The sequence below is a fragment of the Synchiropus splendidus genome, chromosome 6, assembly GCF_027744825.2.
Source record: "Synchiropus splendidus isolate RoL2022-P1 chromosome 6, RoL_Sspl_1.0, whole genome shotgun sequence".
Classification (NCBI taxonomy): Eukaryota; Metazoa; Chordata; class Actinopteri; order Syngnathiformes; family Callionymidae; genus Synchiropus; species Synchiropus splendidus.
Window position 1 is genome coordinate 23,962,099 of NC_071339.1, and position 23,384 is coordinate 23,985,482.

Below are 23,384 nucleotides of genomic sequence, written 5' to 3' on the forward strand. Positions count from 1 at the left end.
TAAGGTGAGAGGCTGGGGAAAGCATGAAAGTCAATGACATGTCCCCACAAAAAACTGGAAATCACCTACTTGAACATACTCTGGTTTTATATTTGTGTTGCTGAAACTAGACGGTATGAGGATTGCATTAATTCAGACATTACAATGGAGATGCAGCTGACTATGAAGATAAGACCTCTTTAGTTCTAGCAGGGTCAGGACCTGTTTTGATGCACATTCCACTGCATCTTGACTCATAACAGATCTCATAACAACATCTCAGATGAACTTTCATGTTTCATCAGTGACTGAGATTCCATTGGTACGACTCCGTGTGACGCTCCGTGGCTTTAGTTTGACCCAAGTTTATTTATGATTCCTGTTACTTGAGAGCCCCGAGGCCTCGAGTAAACATGCTGAAGTTAACCACTGTCGCATCGTTACACTGATGAGGATCAGCGCAGTGATGGGACGCACTGAAGTGAGTCAGGAGGGAAGCGTAAGTTCTGGGCTCCAAAGTCTCTCCTTGTCAGCTCCGTAACACTCTCGATACCTGATCCTGAAAAAGACTGGATCAGTGACTGACGCTGTGGTGGGATGATCCCACTTGCACGGTCGGCCTCAAGATGCAACTCACAGAAGCAAACAGGCTTCCATCCACACTCCCATTTCTTATGCAACCACCCTTTGATGTCTAACGGATGGCCGCGTATTAAAAGGTCCGAATAAGATGTAGATTTTCATCATCGTCACACTAATGTGGGGGAAATTTGGGCCTGCTCTTTCATGGAGAACTGCTTTTCATGTGGGGGTGTGTGACGTTGGCGGCTCACGTCAGGTCCTGGAGATTGGTCTGTAGTCGGACTAAATCAGCGGAAATCTTAATATAGCTGCAAATTAGGAAAGAAAGTAGTTCTCCTATCGGCACATTCAGGAGAACTGATAATCAGCTTTAAAGGAGGCTCTTTCTGCATAGTTCCTGATGATCTATTCGTTGATTACGTGTAATCGATTCTGTAATTTTGGCAGAGAGGTGATGTTTCAGCGGGAAGCATCAAATGTTCAGGCTGTATTTATTAAAGCCCTTCCAATAAAATGATAACATAACGGCGTGACAGCATAGCGGTTACATTGATAAGATGGATGACCTCAACATGGAGCTAGTTTTTAGTGAAACCCTGGTGATCACCTGCAGGCGACGCTTTCCAACTCATGAACAATGACAACACTGCCGTGTCATCACACACAGTTATTTTTAGATGGAGCGGGATGGCAATGAGAGGAGGAGGAAATTAGATTATAAGAAGAGAGGGTGGGATCGTACAGAAAGGGGACGTGTTCGTGGACGCATGTGGATGAAGACCCCTATCGTGAAGAGGAGCAGTCGGCTAAACACAGCGGTCCATCAGAGAGCAGCGGGGAACCCACCGAACATTTGTACGAGCCCAGAGGAGGAGTGGCTGACTTACCGTCAACTTCAGACAGCAGTGGCAGAAAGTGAGTGTTTGGCTTTAAATTATGTACTTTGTTTTTTTTTTTTTTTTTTTGGTTATCAACTTTTGCATCACCTTTTATGTTCATAGGCATGGTTTGTTTAATAGGATAGTTGAGATTCAATATTTGTTTTATTATGCAATACAATAACATGTATATTTGCTTGTGCTACGGTTGGGAGATCAGCTCATTAGTGACCAGCACTCTAAATAGATGTTTTTCGGATAAAGATTATATTAAAATCAGCACTGGAATTATTTGTATTTTTACTTCTCCACTTTAGAGTTATCAATGGAGCTGAAAATTATTATATTGCATTTTATGGTTTTTTTTTTCATATTTAAGATATTTAATGGCTACATTTACATTTTTTCCTTTTTAATGTTAAATGAGAGATAAAATAAGCAAAACTCGAATGGGAAGGAACAAGTAGCTACCCAATAAACAAAGGCACTAGATATTAATATTATGTTATTAAAAAAAACGATAATTGTGGTGAATGTTTAAATGTAATAAAACATAATCACACATGTATTTTTAATGACAAATATTGATCATATTTTTTCCTCCATTTATCAAAGAGTGTACAATCATGTTCATAGTCATGCAGGAGAGTGGGGTGTAATTATTATAATTTTTTGTGAATAACACTGGCCTTAGTCAGTGCAAGTCTCATTCCTGTTCCTCCATGTACTGCTTCCTCCACAGTGGCGACCATGCGAAGTGTGTGTGTGAGTCCGTGTCTGCTGCTCCTCCTGCTGTGTTGTGTGGCAGCCCACAGAGTCAACGCTGTGCTGACCAAATCTGATGAAGACACCAAGCGTGACATGCTGGCCATCGATATCCTGAACCACAGCGGTGTGTTGAACTCATTGCTCCAGTCAGAGCGTCGCACCATGCTCCGGAGCGTTCGGGCTCCTCGTCCGCTCGCTCAGGTGCCCAAGAGAGCTCAGCAAGGGTCTCGCTTTGCCCTCTCCCTCGATGTCCCCACCAGCATCCTGAGTGTCCTCATTGATCTGGCCAAGAACCAGGACATGAGGACCAAAGCTGCAGCCAATGCGGAACTGATGGCACGGATCGGCAAACGCAAATAACTGTGAGCAGGAAGGCCCACACCCATTTCAACTGCAAATAAACCCACAGATTCACAGTGTATAAACTTCTGGCGGCTTTCTCTTGGTTCTGAAATGTCTTGGTGTTTGCATGAGTTCAGTTTAACCCACATGGACAATAATATCCTATTCTTCAAGTCCACGTCAGACACACGTTGCAGTTATTAGCATCACATGCAGCACAAATGAGCGTCACAGCCGCGTGAGTGGATGAGAGATTAGATGACAACGCACAAGCAGGATATTGACCTCTGTCCAAACAACAGACTTTTTCTGTGAAACTCTCTCTGCCAATTGTTTGATTCATGTGGCAGCAATAACTCTTGGCTATTTTGGGACCGCTGCTTTATATGCTGTACAGTTAACTCATATCTGCACTGTGATTCATCTGTTCTCCCGCAATGAGAATGAAATGTGATGCAACAGCGTGAAATAAACTGCTTATTAGAGCCTACACTGGGCCTTTTTTTCTGCATTTCGCAGGTCATAATCCTGTCACGATCAGTGAAGACTTTTTAAATGGCTCCGGTTTAACTGCAATGCATGCAGCCTTGAAATGAATAAAAATCATTTGATATTCATAAAAACACACAGCATATGAAGCTTGTCAAATCAATCAAAAGAAAGTTTACTGGAAACGGTCATGAGGACAGGCCAGGTCGTTCAGCACTTGCACCTGAGAAGGAGCAGACCGTAAATTCCCTCTAATTTTTCATGTGTCTGAGCAAACACACGAACTGACGACACAGTTAATTTCCTCACCCGACTAGCATGTGCTCTCTATATATTGTAGTCTGAAACCTGTGCTGCAACGATTCTCTCTCCTGTGAGTGACTTCGCCGCACCAATTGGTTCAATGCATACGCACATTTTGTTCAACCACGGGTGACTTTAAGAGAAATCAGCTCTTAAACATAATAGTTCACGTACGTAGACCTGTGAAAAACTGCCAGTGAAGGATACACGCGGTGTCAAAGTCATTTTATTGGTCTAATGTCACATGGCTTGATGTCTGGATGGCTAGAAGCCATGTAGTCCAGAGATTGCAGTCATTTATATTCCATTCAGGATTAATTTTTGTTGCGCAGCATAGATATTTTTGTGTGCTGTGATCGTATCAGCTGTGCGCAATTGCACGTGCAGCTCAGAGGGAACATTGCTTTCATGTATTATGAAATCACAAGATCATCGTGGCAGGCACGTAGCTAGAAATTAATGCAAAGCAACATGACACAAAGCCAAAAAGAGATGAAACTGTCAAACAAGCACACAAATATTTTGTTCTTAGTATTCTATGAACAGGTTTACTGGCGACATGTCCTACATGGGTGGCTATCATTGTTTGAATTCGCTTCAGCTTTAGTCATAGTAAAATGTAAAGTTTGTTTTTCCTGAATGCAGTTCATTGACAAAATACATCAGCTGACCCACAACGTGCTTTGTTATTGTGTATAACGCAGCCTCTTTATGCAGACGTGTCCCGCTAGCTACATTTACTGACTGTTTTTTCTTCATATTGATGTTTAAAACCTTTCCTGTCTCCGCACTGGACCGTGGTAGAGTGTCACAGGGGAGGTGCTCGCTCTCCACACCTCCGAGGCTGGAGTGCGCACCCCAGGGTTTGATGTCCTGTTGTCGGCTGGAGCTCGGACAGGGAAGAGGTGAGTCGCGGACAGAGCGTTACATGGTTTATTACTTTGTCACAGCCAAACTGCACAGAACTGCACATTCAGAGCTGGACACGCACCGGGCACCTCTTCACTTCTGGAGAGACTTCACTCACTCTGCAACCCGTCCCACATGCAGCGGCCACACACATAGACAAACAGTGCACCTGCAGCAGACACTCTACATTCACTCCTACAAAAGACTATTTTAAGGCTTGGAACGCATGATTTCTTTTTCTATTAATTGTAAAGGGAACTTTACAATTAATCCGTCTGGAACGGATTGTGGTTGAGAACCGAGGTACCACTGCATATGTGTTTTGGGATTTTATACTTGCTATAATAATAATAATAATAACTTAGTAGTTTGTGTCAGGATCAGCCCTGTCATCTGTTGCCAGATAAGTTGTTTTTTTTTAATTCTTTGTTTTACTTTTGGAAAAAAAAGTCTTTTTTTTTTTTTTTGTTTCATGACCAATGTTACAAAAAATCACCAAAATTCTACATTTTAATCACCATAAGTAATAACGTTATGTAGTTGCTTTTTTGGTTTAATGCCATGAAAAAATTCTAGTTTCTGCATTTGTCATTACAGATAGCTTCAGGAACAATTGAAAGTATTTTAAAAACATTCAAAAATATTGAGAATTTTTTTTTCATATCAAATGATATGAAGTGTTTTAATAATGGCATTTTTTTTGTCATATCCCTACTTCCACATTTTAAATGCACACTTTTGTAACTTCAAAAATATACACGAGGTTCACGCTCAGCACTCTCCACTTTTGAATCTCCACTTTTGATACTCCCTTCTTTGCAGTCGAGGTAAGGGAGGTCTGTGGCGACTTCTGTAATAGTATATAGTATAATGATTATAGTATAATCGTGTTTATAATTTAAAAAAAAAGTAGAAATAGAAGCCTTTCAATTGTCTTTGAATTTTCTACAATATTACATATTTTAACATACATTAACTGAATAATAACGTCATTTATTCAAAATATAAATCTAGAATCTCCGAATACAACAAGTAAACTAACTCTTGTCATTGAAGTCACATTACACCATTGAAGGTGCTGAATATCAAAGCAACCTTGGCAATATTTATCCTTTTTCAAACTGATAAGACTTATGAATCTATTGCTCCTGCTTTTGTGACACTTCGTTTTGTCCACTTGAGGCCACTATATTCCGTGACGGCTGGTTGTGGAATGGTGCCTGTGTGGATCAGGCTAAAACGAACGAGGAATATGCTTCTTTCCCACACTATACTGTTAACCTCTTCACCTGACTAGCGTGTACTTTCTGAAACCTGCACTGCAACAAACCTCTCTCTCTCTCCCTTTTCCCTCTCCTGAGCAGCACTCCACTCCACTCCCAATTGGCTCAGCATATGTGCATGTTTTGACCAACCGCAAGTGACTTCAAGAGAAATCAGCTCATAAAAGTCAGTCAGCCCGAACATCAAATAGCTGGGTATTCTAGTTGCTGTCCTGTCCATTGTGTATGTAGCGCGGTTACTCAGCGGACGGTGATGTTGAGCGTTAGAAATACTCTATATACAGTACTCTGTGTGCGCTTGTCACCACTGCACTGGAGGAGTGATGGAAAATGCTGACCGGTAAGTTAGAAGGTATGCTTCTATCTGATATTTTTACTTTTTTTAAATCCATCAACATCAACGGACTCAAGCACTGCACCATGGAAGACATAAAGCTCAATGTTTCTCATACATGATACAAATGCATGATGATTGCATGTCAGTGATTGGTGTAGATGCTTACAGACTTTTGAAAAACTTGATAATCCCGGATAAGCCAAGCAGCAAAACGTACCGCAATTGTGCAAAACACTAAGTGAGCACAATAAGCCCAAACCCAACGTAATTGTAGAAAGATTCCGTTTCCAGAAGAGGAACCAAAACGAGGGGGAGTCAATTGCAGACTATATTGTGGCATTTAAACAACCGTCAATGCACACCTAAATGATACTCTCCGAGACTGGTTTGTATGCGGTCTGAAAAGTGAGGAGGCACAAAAGAGGACGCTGTTGTTGAGACAAGGTCTGACGTTTCAGGAGGCGTGTGAGACTGCAGTGGCAAAGCAACACACAGGAATTTGCTGGAAAGTTTAAAATGACCAAAACTCTGAATAAGGTGCAGAAGAAAAGTAAAAGTCAATGGAAAAAAGGATCCACATTCACAAAGGGACCTTTTAACTCCGAGTCATTACAGAAAAATGATCAGAGACAACAACAAGGGAACAAGCTGTGCTCCCGTTGCAGGGGTAAGCATCCTGCACAGACATGTAGATTTCAAAATTAAAAGTGTCATTTTTGCAACATTGGACATATAGCTTGTGCAAATCATCATAAAAAGATTCATTATGTGCATGGAGAGGCTAAATGTGATCAAGATGACAGAGACAAATTGGGGGTGTGCACTGTGTACACTGCTGCAAGCAAACGACACGGCATTCACATGCATGTTCATATTGAAGAAAAAGAAGTGGAAATGCTGCTCGACACAGGAGCGCAGGCAAATAGAAGCAAAAAATAATACAAAAAAAAAAAATACATGCAAAGCTCCGCCTACTGGTTGTTAAGGGTAATGAGAATAGTGCATTTATCCTACAGTATTAATATTATTCATTGTTTGTGCTACTAATAAATCAGTTATTTACAGATGCAGGAATGCTGAATGAGGCAGTGTGGCTGAGTGTGTGTGAGAATTTGAAGTTGCAGGTGGAGTCCAAAGACGGGAGTGAACCACACTGGACGAACAAACATTGGAACTCATAGAGTCCAAGGTCAGGCGGAGGAGGCTGGGGAGTACCATCCTCTCCAGAGCTGGAAGGAGCTGGTCCTGATAAGAGTCACCTCGGTCCGGAATGGGGGCGCATGCCTTGTGTTCGTTGCCATGGTTACGAGGGAGCCAGCGACCAGGACTGGCGTCAACAGCGGAGGACCAATCAGATGAGGACGGAGCCCACGTAGAGAAAATTTTGTGTATAAAGGGTCAAGACCTCAGATAGCTTTTTGTCACTCTACCGGACTTCTGCTAAGGCTAAGTCAGGCGTAGCTGCTGACCCAGAATTCTGCTTTTGTATTCTGTCAGGGAATAAATCTTGAATATAACTTGTTGGTTTCTTGGTAGTCATTCTCACAATTAAGGTTAACCATTTGTTTTGCATGGTTCGGTAAAGGATTGGCGGCTGGGGAAAGCATTATGTCATTGACGTCTTCACTAAGATAGAAAGACTAACGTGTATGTGCATGCGTACCTTTATTTATTCATGGTCTAGTTCAGGGGTTCTTAACCATTTTGATCTCGGCGCCCACTTTTCCCATAACAAATGGGCCCGGGCCCCATTCAAGTAATAGAACTGATTCATTACTCTTAATTTCATTTGTGATCAACAACCATATTTAATCTACTCCAAAATCTTGATCACATAATCCTTTTAGGATTAGGATTCTATGTAGAGAAATGATGGTTACTCACGTAACCCAGCTTCTATGAATATGCGCATAGCCCTCTTCGCTATTGGTTAATCCACATCGAGGCACTGGCCTCGGCCTGAGATTTCAATTGATTGGCTCTCCGCCCAGGAAGGCACCACCCACCACGTATAAAGGTTCGTTCACACCGAACGCGACTTCCGTGAGCGACACGACTGATTTGCATACAAAGTCAATGGGGTTGGGCGATTGACGGCGATCAGAGGCGACCAACATGGCCGCGACACGACTGGGGTGTGCGACGCTTGGCGATTTGAGCTACATACGGCGATTCCGGCTACTCAAGACGACACAACTGGGCTACTGCGACAATCGACAATAGTTAGCAATTTTTTGAACTACTGCGACCAGTCGTGGAGCGTTGACCACTCAGAGACCTGATCCGCGAGTGACGTAACGCATGAGGGGGAAATTAGAAAAGAAAAGGACAAGATGGAAGACACGCTGATTTCTGCGGTGGCTGCATGCATTTATGACCTGCAATGCCCCTTTTACCGGGACAGAAACAGAAAGGAGCTTGCCTGGAGGGAAGTCAGCAAAACCATTGACGTCCCTGGTGAGTTGTGACATTTATCATTTTGCTTAATATACGTAGCGCACGCCCTATAGTGGATGTATCGTCGGGATATTAAACATAAATATTTGCTTTTCCTTCAGTGGAGATCTGCAAAAAAAAGAAATGGAAGGGACTCGGGGGTATTTACATGAGAGAGAAGAGGAAGGCCATGGAGAAAAAGAGTGGGTCAGCGGCATCTAGCCAGGTAAAGTGGAGGAGGTTCGCCGTCCTCTCCTTCCTGGACCCCTTCATCACCCCGAGGGAGACGTCGGGGAACATGACTGCAGCAGCAGCAGCAGTACCACCACCAGCGGCAGGTAATAGTTGTTGTTGAGAATCTATATACTCCCTATATTAAAGTGTAATGAGCTTTCTGAATAGGAAGTATAATCACACTATGTTCTCATTTTCCAGAAACATGCCATCATGTTGATGATGAGCCACTGCTCCATCTCCCTCAGCAGAGGAGTCATTTTTGCTGAGCCTGGTGCCTATGATCCAGAGATCGTCGTTCTTTTGGACATTCACAATTTAGTTTATGAACGCACTAGGGAAACAAGCAGCTAATTAAGTTATTAAAATATGTTGTTGTTTAATTTATTTTATTTATTTATGTATTTTTCATTTCCAATTTCTGGATCATAGGAACCAGGCTCCCTGTCCTTCCTCTTCTCTCTCAAGTCCCTCGTTCCTCCAGGAAGCTCCTTTCATAAGTCTAGTTAAGTTGTGTATGTACAACAATGTGTCTTTTTGTTAATAAATGTTTTGAATGGGAACCTTGGTCTTGTTGTAGAAATGCTTAGTTTCAAGTTAAGAAACTGAAAAACAGTGCAAAACTCAACAACTCAAGTTAAACAAAATGGACACAGTGTTATTTTGTTGCAGACATGATAAATAATATGCAAGGAACTTTTGCTCTTTTGAAATAGGTGTGTGGCTCTTAAATGAGCCGTTGTGGTGCACTGAATGTGCTCTAGGTGTGTGGCTGCCATGGAACTACCCCCTCTGCAAAGGTTTCCCTCACCCGGAGAGCTTCCCTGCTCCGGTTGTTCGCTGCAACACGACCCAGACCTGGAAGTGGCTCGCCTGCATGAAATGGCACAATCTGTCTTGCTGATGCATCCCCTGCTGACATCCATATGTGATTGTGAAGAACGCACGTAGCCTTCACGCACTTCTCCACAACATCGGGATGGACATCAATGACGCGCCTAAACAACCTCCACTGTGATGAAAGAATGCCAAAAGCATTCTCAACAACCAGCTGGGCCCTGGCCAGATGGTAGTTGTACACATTTTGCTCAGGAGGGAGGGTGCGCCCAGGGAATGGTCTCATGAGGTTCTTCCACAGGGGAAAAGCCTCATCTGCCACAAACACGTAGGGCTGTGGTCCTCTGTGGCCATCTCCGGGAAGTGGACGGTCAGCAGGCAGGGAGAGAGAACCGGATCTTAGAGCCTGACCAAAGGCTGAATTTCCCAGGATCCCACCATCGCTACTTCTCCCGTACCCACCAACATCAATCACTCGGAAGCAGTATTTGGAGTCTACAACTGCAAGGAGAACTAGAGAAAAAGTTCCCTTGTAATTGTAAAAAAGAGATCCTGAGTTTGGTGGGGATTTCATGATGTTGTGTTTCCCGTCCACAGCAAAGCAGAAAGTTCTATCGCTTTTCAAATTGTTGAGCAATGGATTGCCATTCGGCTGTGGAAGGCACAGCCATGATGTCCCCCACAAGGCAATCCCAAATAGCAGCTACAACTTCTGGGACAATTCCTTGGACAGTTGACACACCAACACGGAAGCTGTTGGCAATGGTCCTGAAGGAATCTCCATTTGCAAGATACCTGCAAAATTGAAGGTGAAGGTGAAATTGAAGGACACCAACTGATCTGTCCCTGACTGGGTCGAGCCTGAGACGCGCGAACCAACGTTGAAGGCGTCTCATGTGCAAGAGACCCAGTTTGACTACCGAGTGAGCAGCCAACATGAGACCTAATAAGGTCATCACTTTGCTAACTCTCAATCTCTGGGCACTTCTCGCCGCCGTCACTGCGAGGAGAACTCTCGACAACCTCTCGTCTGACAGCCGCGCTATCATAGACTGAGAGTTGAGGAGCAACCCCAGATATTGAGTGCAAGTGCTGGGCTGCAGCGCACTCTTCTGGAGGTTGACCCCAAAGCCCAGACATGTGATGTGCCGCAGCACCATCGTCGTGTGACGCCGCGCTTCGTTCTCCGAAGCCACTAGAATGAGCCAGTCCTCCAGATATGTCAGGATTCTGATGCCCGCTGAGCGGCTCCAACACAGCATCCACCACCTTCGAGAAGGCAGGGAGTACCCGAAGGGCAGCCGGTCGAACTGGTAACAGTTGTCCCCCACTGCAAACCTCAGGTAGCGCCTGTGGCGCTGTAGGATGGGAACGTGAAAGTATGCATCCGTCAGATCCACGGAGGTTATCCAGTCCCCTGGCCTGACACACTCGAGCAGTTGCTTTATTGTCAGCATCCTGAACGAGCAGGAGGAGATGAAGTCATTCAGCTGTCGCAGATCCAGAATTGGTCTGAGACCTCCTGACCTCTTGGGGACCAGAAAATACATCGAGTAGAACCCTCTCTCGCGGTCCTCCTGGGGCACCAGAGAGATAGCTCGTTTCCGAAGGAGAGACTCCACCTCCTGCTCCAGACACAGACGCTCTGCTGGGGAGCGAGGAGACGTGAGACGGATTCCCGTGAACTCGGGGGAGCGGCGACAGAACTGAAGTGCGTAACCCCTGCTTAACGATATGTTTAACCAAGGGGCGAGGGGGCCGCACAAATCCACCCACACCGAGTGAAAATCTGTGAGGGTTTCAGCCAGAGACGGAAAATGCCCGCCCGCCACATCTGGTATGGCACCCTCTGAAAGGGCCGAGTGCCACCGTCCGGATTCACTGTAGACACCGTGGGCTGTGAATTTCCGGCAACATGGGAGACATCATCAGCAAGGGAAGCCGGGTAACGGTGACGCTCGGCGCAGTCGCACTGGGTTCATTTGACTCAGGCGAAGCAAAATGGCCACCAGTGACGACACTCACTGCCGAGCCACAGGTTGCTTGCCACCATCTGGGTGAGGGTGCATGTGCGCCCTCCATCCACCGAGGCTGCCAGCGCCATCTTCTGAAAAGCCGCCGTCGAGACCTGGATCCTCCGGAGCTCGTCCCCTTGTGTGGATTCCTTTTCGAACAACAGCCTATCCATGGAAGCTGCCAGGAAGGTCATGTTGTTCACCAGGTTCCGAACGTGCATACCGCACGCATAAGCCCGGTCCAGGAAGGTGGCGGTAGTATGGTCTTTCTCCTCAGGGAGCCGTTGCTTACCGTCAGTCCAGAGAGAGGAGTTGGGCGCCAGACAAAACCGAACCGTGTCCCCCAGAGGTGGCAGCCCTCTGGTGGGATCGACGCCTTCCACGGTGGAATACACGGCATATCCCCTAGGCGGTGCCTTGATCGTCAAGGGCGCCTGAAGGTCTTTAGCCGAGTGGGCCCAAAGCCTGGTCATCTTAGGAACCGTGGCTGAGGGTCTGGACGCCTTTCTCGCTGCCATTGCGTACAAACGCACTGAGAAATCCTCCTCTTCTGGTTCTGCCTGGACAGGGAGGGACACTCTGAGTGTCTCCGCTGCCTCGCGGAAAAGTTGGGGCATTTCGTCCATCGGGTACCTGCTCTGGCTAGGCCCCGCTGGAGTACTCTCGCCCTCGTCCACTACTCCCAAGTCGTCGTCGTCATCGTCGGGATAAATCTTGAGGTGGACCTCCTCCTCGTAAAAACAATGCTCATCCTCCTCCGTAACGTCCGCCCAAACCATCTTCGCTGGAGGTGGTTTAGGAGTGCACACCAGTATTGTACTGGTTATTTAAAGCAAGCAATGTGGTTTGACTAGCAATCACTATAGTCATATCAATAAAAACACGACAATGAAAATCTGCTTTCATTGAAACTATTACATGAACATCATGGGAAGATAGTGTTGCGTAAAATACAAACGGACACGGTAATACCAGCGTACACACTTTATACTTTATTTTAGTTAGCTGCGTGAATATTCGTGTCAGAACTCCAACAACGACTGTTTGTCTTTATACCCTACTTTTGAGTTAGTTGCGTGGCTGCTCGACACGGAACTCTGAAAACAACTTACTTGTCCAACAGGAATATCGCCAAGGCTGCATCGGTTGGAAAACCCTGAGCTCACGCCAGCGAGTGAAAGCAGAAGCCAATGTTGATCCTTGATAGCGCCTTGGTCCGGTTGCTCTCCCTCTTTCTTTTTTTCGTCTCCTCTGACAAAACCTTCCGCTTCTTTGTTGCAGCTTCGGCCATGGTAGCAGTAATGGTGATTAGACATTTGTCTCCTCTTCCGCTTCTTTATTGCAGTATCGGTTGCTGTAGCAGTAATGGCGATTAGACGTTCGTGCCATGTTTCAAGCAACGATGATAGGAGGAAGTGACGTAGGTTGAGGAGGAAGAAATGCATGGCGTACAACAACTCAGCAAATTTGTAGTTTTTTGGAGTGGCAGGGTTCCTACCACCCTCCTCGAGTTATTTAGTTATAACAAGAATTTATACAGACCCCCTCAGGACATGACAGGGATCCCATTCTGCTAGTTATAAGTTGATGTCTCATCACAAATGTTATGAAAATAGTTCATGAAGGTTGAATTACAGTTAAGTGTTGCTTTAAGAACCCCTGAACTAGATCATATATAAATAAACACACGCACGCACGTACACGTTGGTCTTTCTATCTTAGTGAGGACCGTCAATGATTTAACGCTTTCCCCAGCCTCCAATCCTTCACTGAACCATCCAAAACAAATGGTTAACCTTAATCTTGCTAAAATCGTATTATGATAACCTGGTTCTTTTAAAGTTATTTCCCTTCAAAATGAGGCTCTAAAAAGTGAGGACCAGCCAACACAAAAAAATAAAACCTCAAAAAACTCATAACGCTTCATTGACACTAGACGAAAGTAAAATTGGAGTTACACGACACAAAAAAACGGTACTGGATCACTAAAGTCATTTATATTAACATTAGGGCAGCGCAACTTACCTGCTCAGAAGTAGGTCCACTGGTCTGTCTGTCCCCGGGGTCCTTGGAGCGTCACGCAGTAGCATCGAAGCCGATGACAATGGCTGTTTAAAAATTAGTTGACCGCACGTGCGTGCGTGTGCATGCATGCACGGCGAATAAGTTTCATTTATAGCCACGAAAATGTGGCACATTCACTAAACTTGTAATATCGGGCATCCAAGGAGGCAGAACGACAAAGGTCTTCGTTGAATCAGCTCTTTAATTGAAGTTAACACAACAGACTAACCTCCATACAACCGGGGTTCTCTCTTTTTAGACGTCAACACGTATTGACATAGACACATACGTCATTACGTGACATCCCCCTCTTTTTGAGTGTAACCATTTTCTCTTTGTTGAATGACCAGTTTCATGAAAATATTATTTTTCAACACAACACATAAATACATTCTCAGTAAAAACATTATTTTTTCAATGAACTCTACCAGCTTAGAGAACTATCAATATAATACTCATTCTCTATACCTAGCTGGTCGTCTAATTTGTCTTCCAGATCTTGTACATCTGTGTGATTAAGGGACTGGACAGTTTTCAGCGGTGACTACAGAAGGGTTGTTACTTTGTGACTGATTACTTTTCTGAAACTCTGACTCCAAACTTTCACCAATGTCTTGGTCGACCTCTCTAGCAAACAATTTCTCTGATGTTCTTCTCAGAAATTTCCCGTTTCTTCTATCGGGTGTTTTAACAAGATAAGAGCTTGGCTGTTCATATTGACGCAATACTATAGCTGGCTGCCAGGTGTCACCCAACTTCTTCCTTACCTCCTCAGTTCCTACTGGTGTGAGAAGCTATGTTGATGCAGGAATCTTTCCTTTCAGTCTTCTTCCCATCAACAGTTGTGCTGGAGACAGTCCTATTCCTTCCAAAGGTGTATTTTCGAAACTCCAGCAAAGCAATGTATGGGTCTCCCTCATCAAGCTTTCAATAGGTTCTTGATGGTCTGCACCATTCTTTCTGCTTGACCATTTGACTGAGGATGTCCAGGGCTGGAAGTAACATGTCTAAATTCCCATTTTTCTGCAAAGCACTTGAACTCAGCACTTAAATATTGGGGTCCATTATCTGAAACAACACAGTCTGGAATACCATGTCTTGCAAATAATGACTTCAAGGCTACAACAACACTCTGGCCCTTTCTTTGCACTTGACTATTCCCAAGTGTGACTCATGTATTTGTTTTTCAGCATTTCTTGTCTCAGCTGATTTGGGACAATTAGTCTAGCTCCTTTGAACATCCATCCATCCGCGTGAGTGATTTCATCACTGAAGGTCCAATATGCTTGAAAGTCTGATGGTGTTGAACTTTTCTTTTCTGGCCAACCTCTTTGTGTGACTTCCTTCAGAGTTCTCAGTTCAGCTTCCTCAGCAGACATTTTTCTGAACGTTCATTTGAGACTGGAAGCTGACTTGTGATGGTGCTCACCTCTAGCTCCTTCTCCAACAAATCCTCCTTTTGCTCATTGAGAAACGCTCTGTTCAGGGTGTCAGCAATGTGCAGCTCTTTTCCTGGCCTGGAGGTGACCTTCAGACTGTATCTCTGGGGTCTCAGCAACATTCTCTGCAGTCACATTGGTGCCTGATATATTGGTGTTTTTTGTTTTTTTTTATGTTCTCCCAGGGCTTGTGATCACTCTCCACCACAACTTCTTTACCATAAACATATTGATTGAACTTTTCACATCCATACACAATTGCAAGTAGTTCTTTTTCTATTTGAGCGTACCTTCGCTGACAGTCAGTGAGGGCTCTAGAACCACAGGTTTGCCACAGGTTGTTCTTGCTGCAACAACACGGCCCCAATTCCTTCTGCGCTGGCATCCACCGACAATGTCACCTGTTGGAACTCCGGTTTTATTTGCCAAAATACTCGATTTGCATCAGAACAGAGAAGTATTTAGCATCATTTAGCATTCCCTGATAGCAACGGGGATCTGTATGGGAGTATGTACCACTGGTTTTACTGTTGAGGTGATTTCAATATGGTACTTGCCAGGTAAGCAGGATTGAAGATTGAAGCAGGCTTTGGGTGGCCAAGAAGCACTTCCAGATGACTGGACAACTACGACTGAGGTGATCAGGGAGAGAGGTACAATAATTCTTGGTGTATCATCTGGAAGAAAAGTGGATAAGGAGACTTGATGGTGGAACGAAGTAGTGCAGGAGTGTGTACAAAGGAAGAGGTTAGCTAAGAAAAAGTGGAATGTTGAGAGAACAAAAGAGATGGAAAGAGTAATTTGAAGAGCTGATGAATGAGGAAAATGAGAGAGAACAAAGTGTGGAAGGAGTGGAAGGAGTGGCCATCGTTGATCAGGACGTGGCAAAGATTAGTGAGGCTGAAGTGAGAAGGGCATTGAAGAGGATGAAGAGTGGAAAGGCAGTGGGTCCTGATGATATACCTGTGGAGGTGTGGAAGTGTTTAGGAGAGGTGGCAGTAGACGTTTTGGCTAGAACATTTAACAAGGTCTTCGAGAGTAAGAAGATCCCTGAGGAATGGAGGAGATGTGTACTCGTGCCTATCTTCAAGAACAAGGGAGATGTCCAGTGTTATGGCAACTACAGAGGGATAAAGTTGATGAGCCATATGATGAAGCTGTGGGGAAAGAGTAGTGGTAAGTAGACTAAGGGCAGAAGTTAGCATATGTGAGCAACAGCTTGGCTTCATTCCAAAGAACAGCACCACAGATGCAGTCTTTGCTTTGAGGATGTCCGTGGAGAAGTACAGAGAAGGCCAGAATGAGCTTCATTGTGTCCTTGTGGACCTGGAGAAAGCGTACGACAGTGTGCCAAGAGAAGAGTTGTGGTATGTATGTGTATGAGGAAGTCTGGAGTGGCAGAGAAGTATGTTTGAGTGGTGCAGGACATGCTTGGAAACAGTGGCACTGAGGGAAAGACAGACAGGCAGAGCTGGAGGTAGAAGAGATGAAGATGCTCAGGTTCTCTCTGGGAGTGACCAGGATGGATAGGATCAGGAACCAGTATATCAGAGGGACAGCACATGTCAGATGTTTAGGAGACAAAGTCAGAGAGGCTAGATTGAGATGGTTTCGATGGTTTGGACGCCACACAGGACTCGCCTTCTGTTCCAGACTCGCTATGGAAACCGTCCTTGACAACTGAAAATTGCAAATGATTATGAGTAAATTATTTGATCCTATATTATACCACTTAACATTTAACCAGTAACCATCAGTTTTCAGAAGAGGAACTGTCATTGATGCAGAGGTGCGACGCTGCACAGCAGGGAGCGAATCGAATTTAGGCCACCAGAGACAGAACCCGCAGTATGAAAAGCCCCTTAAAACACCATCCCCCTAACAGCTGATTAACAAACTGATACAGCTGGCACTCAACATGTTGTGCAAATAGCTGCTAGACTTCCTCACAGGGAGAAGACAGGCATTGTGGGTCGGCAGCAACATGTCCAGAACACAGGGGCCCACAAGGATGTGTATTGAGCCCTCTCTTCACCCTGCTCACCCGCAACTGCAGACCAGCACACTGTGCTCATTCTACAGAGGAACCATAGAGAGCATCTTGTCCAGCTGTATCACTGCATGGAGCCTGCATGGCATCGAGACCCTTCATCACTTAGAAAGAACAGCTGAGAAGACTGCAGGAATCTCTCTTCCTTCCTAGAGGACATCTACAGCACCCGCCTCACCCACAAAATCCTCTTCATTACAGGGATGCTACACAGCCGCTTCAGTCTGCTGCCATCAGGAAGGAGGCTGCAGAATCTGAGGGCCCGGGCCAGCTGAATTAAGGACAGCTTCATCCACTATGCTGTCAGGATGCTGTACTCTTTGCCTGCTCTTCCCCCTCTACTCACTTCAACAAACACACACATACCCCACACCAGAGTCAAGCTGCATCAACCACTTTATCCATCTTTGGGTTACTTGCACTACTCCACTCTGTAAATCAGGCTTATGTGCGTTGATAATGAGATTTTCAACTAACATTATTGCACAACTGTCCAAGTTGTTAGTTTTATGCTTTTTAGATTGTTTTTTTCATTTTTTGAATGGGGATTGGGACATCAAGCACGAGTGGTCTGTGTTCAAAGCTGCCATGGCTGAAGCTTCAGTGGTGAACTGTGGCATGAAGGTCATTGGTGCCTCATGGGGCAGTAACCAAAGGACATCTTGGTGGACACCAGATGTCAGGGAAGCCATACGTCTGAAGAAGAAATCTTATCTTGCTTCTGTCATGTTTGCTGTCGGAGCCTGACCCAAGTGCAAGATAGCTGTTAATGAACAGGAGACTAGGACAACGAGGTTAGCAGTTAACAAATAACTTAATACAAATAACACAAAATAAAGCACATACAATACACGAAAATCAAAGCGTCAACATCAGAAGCGGAGCTAGGAAGACGAACATAAAAGGAGGGGATAAACCTGAAACAGAAAAGCAGGTGAATGAGTACAAGCCTGAAAATGGGGACAACAGAAAGATGTGCTCGAAAAACAATACTCACAAGGCTACAAAGAACAAAAGGCGCTCTGTAGCGGTAAAAACACACACAAACCCGAGGAACTAAACACCACACGGTCTAACAAAGAAAGCACGTTAACAAACGCAAGTCATTGAAGCACAATCGGCAATGAGAGCAATAAGCTGAGCGACAGAAAGAAGAGAAGAACGCAGAGAACAAGCACAGATACAAAAACAGAGTCTCAAGAGAACAATGGGTCTAGAGAAAACATAACCATTCGAACACGAAATGATCATCTAGCCACGCACGCTGGAACTCCAGGGTAGAAATCTCTGCAGGTGCAATCAGTGGAATGAGGACCAGCTGCGCTGCCATTAAGCTGAAGGGAGTGAGGAAACACACGAACAGGACAACAGGTAGTAACAAAGAGCGTTTAGTGGACTCCTGAAGCAGTTGAAAGGTACCGGTTGACCCGAAGGGCTGCTGCTTTGGCTGTTGCCAGGAGTTGATGAGATTTGCCCAGAAAATCTGAAGGCACTAGTTGTTGAGGTTTATTCAAGAGGTTTATTTCAACAGGTTATTTGTCACACATACAGTTATATGGAGTACAATGCATGGTGAAATTCTCCCCCTGCATCCTAAAAAACAAAACAAAAAAACTACAGTGCAAAGTAACAATAAAATAATTGTGCATAAGTCTAATTTAACGTGTGTGTGCGTGTGGCTGTGTGTGTGTGTGTGTGTGTGTGTGTGTGTGTTGAGGTTTGGGAGACAGGAGCGATCGAAAGTGACAGTATGACACCAGGTTATGGAGGATGGCCAGGATAGCCTAAGGGAAGAAGCTTCTTCTCATCCTCTCAGTGTTGGTCCTCAGGAGGCGGAACCGGCGTCCTGATGATAACAGGGAGAAGATAGAATGTCCAGGTCTCTGAGCTCTCGACCTGCATCATCTGGTGTAGGTGTCCTACAGGTCGGGAATGCTGATCATATAGTCTTCTCCGCCAAGCGGACTACTCTCTTCATAGCCGAGAAGTCCTGTTTGGTGCAGCTACCCATCCAGGTGGTGATGCTCCAAGTCGTGACGCTTTCAATAGTGCACGTGTAGAAGTTCCTGAACACCTTGACGGGGAGGCTGGCTGGCCTTCTTCACGGTCTGGTTGATGTGGCGTGACCATGACAGGTCTTGTGATGTGGTCACGCCGAGGTATTTGAAATTCTCCACTCTCTCCACGACGGACTCCCTGATGTGGAGTGGATGGATGTCTTCCCACTGCTTCCTCCTGTAGTCCACAATCAGCTCCTTGGTTTAGCTGACATTCAGTAGGGGGTTATTCTCCCGGCACCAGCTCTCCAAGTGGGAGACCTCTGTCCTGTAGGCCTCCTCCTCGTTGTGGGAGATTAACCCCATGATGAGTGTTTTGTCAGCAAACTTTATGATGTGGTTGTTTGCTGATGTGGACACACAGTCATGTGTGTACAGGGACTACAGCAGGGGGCTCAGCACGAGGGTGAGTGGGGAGGAGATGTGGCTGCCCGCACAACCCACTTGCTCTCTGCTGGTCAGGAAGTTGTAGATCCACCTCATCAGGGAAGGTCTCAGGCCGTGGTCACACAGCTTCATCACCAGCCTGGAAGGAATGATAGTGTTGAACGCTGAGCTGTAGTCTACAAACAACACTCTGACGTAGTTTCCAGTCCTGAGGTCCACGTGGGCCAGAATCTTGTGCAGCAGGAACTGCAGGGGGTCCAGGTCTGGTGGCAGAGAGGAGGTGATAAAGGTCTTGACCAGTTTCTCAAAACATTTCATCACCACGGGCATGAGAGCAATTGGTCGGTAGTCATTCAGGGTGCTGGGATGAGTTGTCTTAGGGACAGGGACCACCACAGATTTTTTTTAAAACAGCTGAAAATCACACTCTGTGAGAGAAAGTAGTTAAATATTGTTATGAAAACCAACGCCAGTTGTTCTGTGCAGGCTTTGAGGACCCGGGCGCTGATGCTGTCTGCTCCTGCTGACTTTTCGGGATTCACATATTGGAATAGTCTCCTCACATCAAGGTCCGTCACAGTCAGCGTCTCCTCTCCTTCAGCAGGGGGCACGACCTCCTGCCAGCGGTTGCTTTCAAAGCGGGCATAGAAGTGATTGAGCTCATCTACCAGATACCCGTCCGCACTCATGGGAGGTGGGCGTGGTGCTTTATAGTCTGTGATGACACTGAGTCCCTGGCACAGCGCCCTGGGGTTGCTGCCTTCCATCTGCTGCTCCAGTCTGGTGGCATATCGGTGTTTGGCAGCTTTCACGGTTTTCCGGACAGCATAAGTGGCAGCCCTGTATGATGTCATGCCCCCGGCAGCGAGCCCAGAGTAGTAAGCTGCTGTGCAGGCTTTCAGCGCATCGCATCGCTCTTTTATCTACCCACGGCTTCTGGTTCGGGAACACTCTAGTAGTGGATTTCGGTGTTGTGTCTTCTATTAGTTTCCTGATAAAACCCACAACGGCATCTGTGAATTTGTTGACCTCACCTTCCGACTGCTCTGGAACATGTCCCAGTCAGTTGAGTCGAGTGCTCCCCTCAGCGCAGCCTCTGATTGGTCAGTCCACCTCGTCACCTGTCTTTAAGCTCACGTTCCAGGAGCTGTTTGTATTTGGGCATGAGAAAGATGCCGTTGTGGTCCGAAAGATGATGATGGAGTGAACTTGCGGAGGAGTGGCTGTCTTGGCTGACATCCCTCTACAACATTGCATGGATGTCTCGGTCAGGACTAGAGATGGGTCGTTCATTGAACGATTCGTTCATTTATCTTCTTCTATGCTAAAACCATGTTGCTGGTGCAGTGTATGACCACTAACATTCTTGCCTCTCAGACCCTGTTCTTGTCGGGTGTCATGGAGGATGCTGCAGAACCTGTTCCGTGTGCTAGAGAGAGTCATTTGTTTGACGATATTTATTCTTGTTATGTTTTGAAAAAAAATAAGCCGTTTTTAAAATCATTCTCCGTTATTTTATTTATCTTCTAACATTTCTCTGATCAGAGTTCCTGCATTCTTCCCTCAGTGGTGATATTTTGCTGACCTTTTACTTGCTCATATGGTCTCAAACACCAGGCCAACTCTTCAAGATGGTTTAGACTATGCCTCGTGATTAACATTGTTGTTGTGCATAAGTCTAACTAATTAAGGCATCAGAGACTCTGAAGTTGTGCTCGTTGGATATTTATACCATGCAGTGATGTCCAACCACAAAAATAATGTCATGTTTGACACTTTATTTGTAAAATGTTGGTAAAGTCAATTAAATTGATGTTTAATTCCAACTGCACTTACTATTCAATCGCAGTATTGCGTGTGGCAAAACTAACAGGCCAGAGGATGTGTGCCAACTCCTCAGCCTACCTGGTAAGGTAAACTCTAAGGAGCTGGAGAGAAGGATCCGATCTATTGTTGAACCTCAGATTCACAAGGAGCAATGCAGGGTCCGTCCTGGCCGTGGAACTACAGACCAATTGTTTACTCTCTCAACAGTTCTCGAGGGTGCCTGGGCGCATGACCTGCCCGTCTACATGTACTTTGTAGACTTGGAGAAGGCATATGACCGGGTGCCCAGAGACAAGTTGTGGGAGGTGCTTCAGTAGTATTGGGTGCGTGGCTGCCTATTGAGGGCCGTTCAATCTCTCTATTCCAGGAGTGGGAGTTGCATTCGGATTCTTGGGTGCAAGTCTGATGTGTTTCCGGGAGGGGTGGTCTCCGCCAGGGTTGTGCTGTGTCTCCAATCCTGTTTTTGGTTTACATGGAGAGGATTTCGAGGTGCTGCTCCAGTGGGGAGTGTTTGCGGTTTGGAGGCCTGAGGACCCAGTCACTGCAATTTGCGGAAGATTTAGTTCTCATGGCTTCATCATGGTGCGACTTTCAACTCTCGCTGGATCGTTTTGCATTTCAGAGTGAAGCGGCTGTGATGAGCATCAGCACCTCTAAGTCCAAGGCCATGGTTTTCTCCTCTGTGACACCATGCATGTCAAACTGGATTGCTGCATTCCTTATGGTTGTCTTCTGCTCTTCATTGGGGTCAACAGGTCTTTTCAACTCCACACATTTGTTGGAATAAGCAAATCGTGGCATAAAAGCATGGACTGAGTAATTGCCCCACACCAAACATCAATGATTCATTCCAAATCCATATTGTTTATATTTTACCCAGTCAGATAGAAGCCTATGTTTGTCCACATCCAAAAGTGTAGCCATCCTACAAAAAAAGAAAGTGTGAAAAAGCTAAGATACATTTCTCAATAGCATTCTGTGGGTATTGCTCTAAACATTGAAGGACTGCAGTGTAAATACCAGCTCCACAGCTTCCCTCACATCTCTGTTGACACGGTCCTTCACATTAATGGTCGCAGTCTCTGGCATTCCACCTACGGAGCTGAATGAAACTGACTTCACAGTGATTGACAATGAAAAATACACAAAATACATGCCACAAATTAGTTTATATTGTAACTTTGTCCCCACAAAATCATGCTGATCATGAATCGAATGATACTTCAAGTCTGAGGATCACGACTCTCAATGGCATTGAATTAAGTCAACACTACTGCCACTCTCTTGGCAGGGGCAGACGTTTAGTTTATGTTTCAAAGTTAAATGTCATTCAAAGTATTTATGTTGCCAGACATATTTTTGCTTTCTTGACGAACTTTCTGCATAAACGATCATCACGATTGCGACTTGACTAAAATTGTGACGGCTCGCAGCGCCGCAAAAAATAGGATCAATGCTAATTCAAGCAATGTTCTTTCTATTTCAAAGTGCCATGGAGCGGGGCCACATGGATCGAAAACTGATTTAGGTAAGTGTCGCCTCTCAATTTGTCAAGTTAAAAGTTTTGGAAGGATGCACAAGTGAGATTGTTGAGTACTTTGATATGCATGTATTTTTAAAATTCCATTTCATGGAACTAGATAACTTTAAAAAGTTCAAAAGTTAACAATTATGGACACAAATTACAAGTCAACAAAACACTCACCAGTGATGGCACTTGAACACGCTTCTCCAGGATCCATGTCACTGTCCACAATCACAAGGTCTGACGGACCATCTTCCTCCTCATCATCATCGTTGTTGACGTTGCAATTCTGTTCTGGCTCTGACCTGTTTGTTTGAAAAAAATCCAACCCACAAATGAAATGTGTTGCTGTGGGACCAAATTTCCTCAAATGGAAATAACATTGCCCAGGTAAGGCAACTAATTTCCCCCTGGCCATCGAATCAGTGTTAGACTGTATACAAACATTAATAATTGGATGACAAGTTAAAGAAAAACAAAATCAAATGTATTAATAATTACTCACACTTTCCATTGGTATGTTCGAACACTTGAGGACAAGCTCCTGTCCATGCAAAATGTAAGAATATAGTCATTTTTAAAAAAAAAAGGATTGCCACAATAATCAACTTTATGTAGTTGTAGGTTGGACACGTGGTTACTT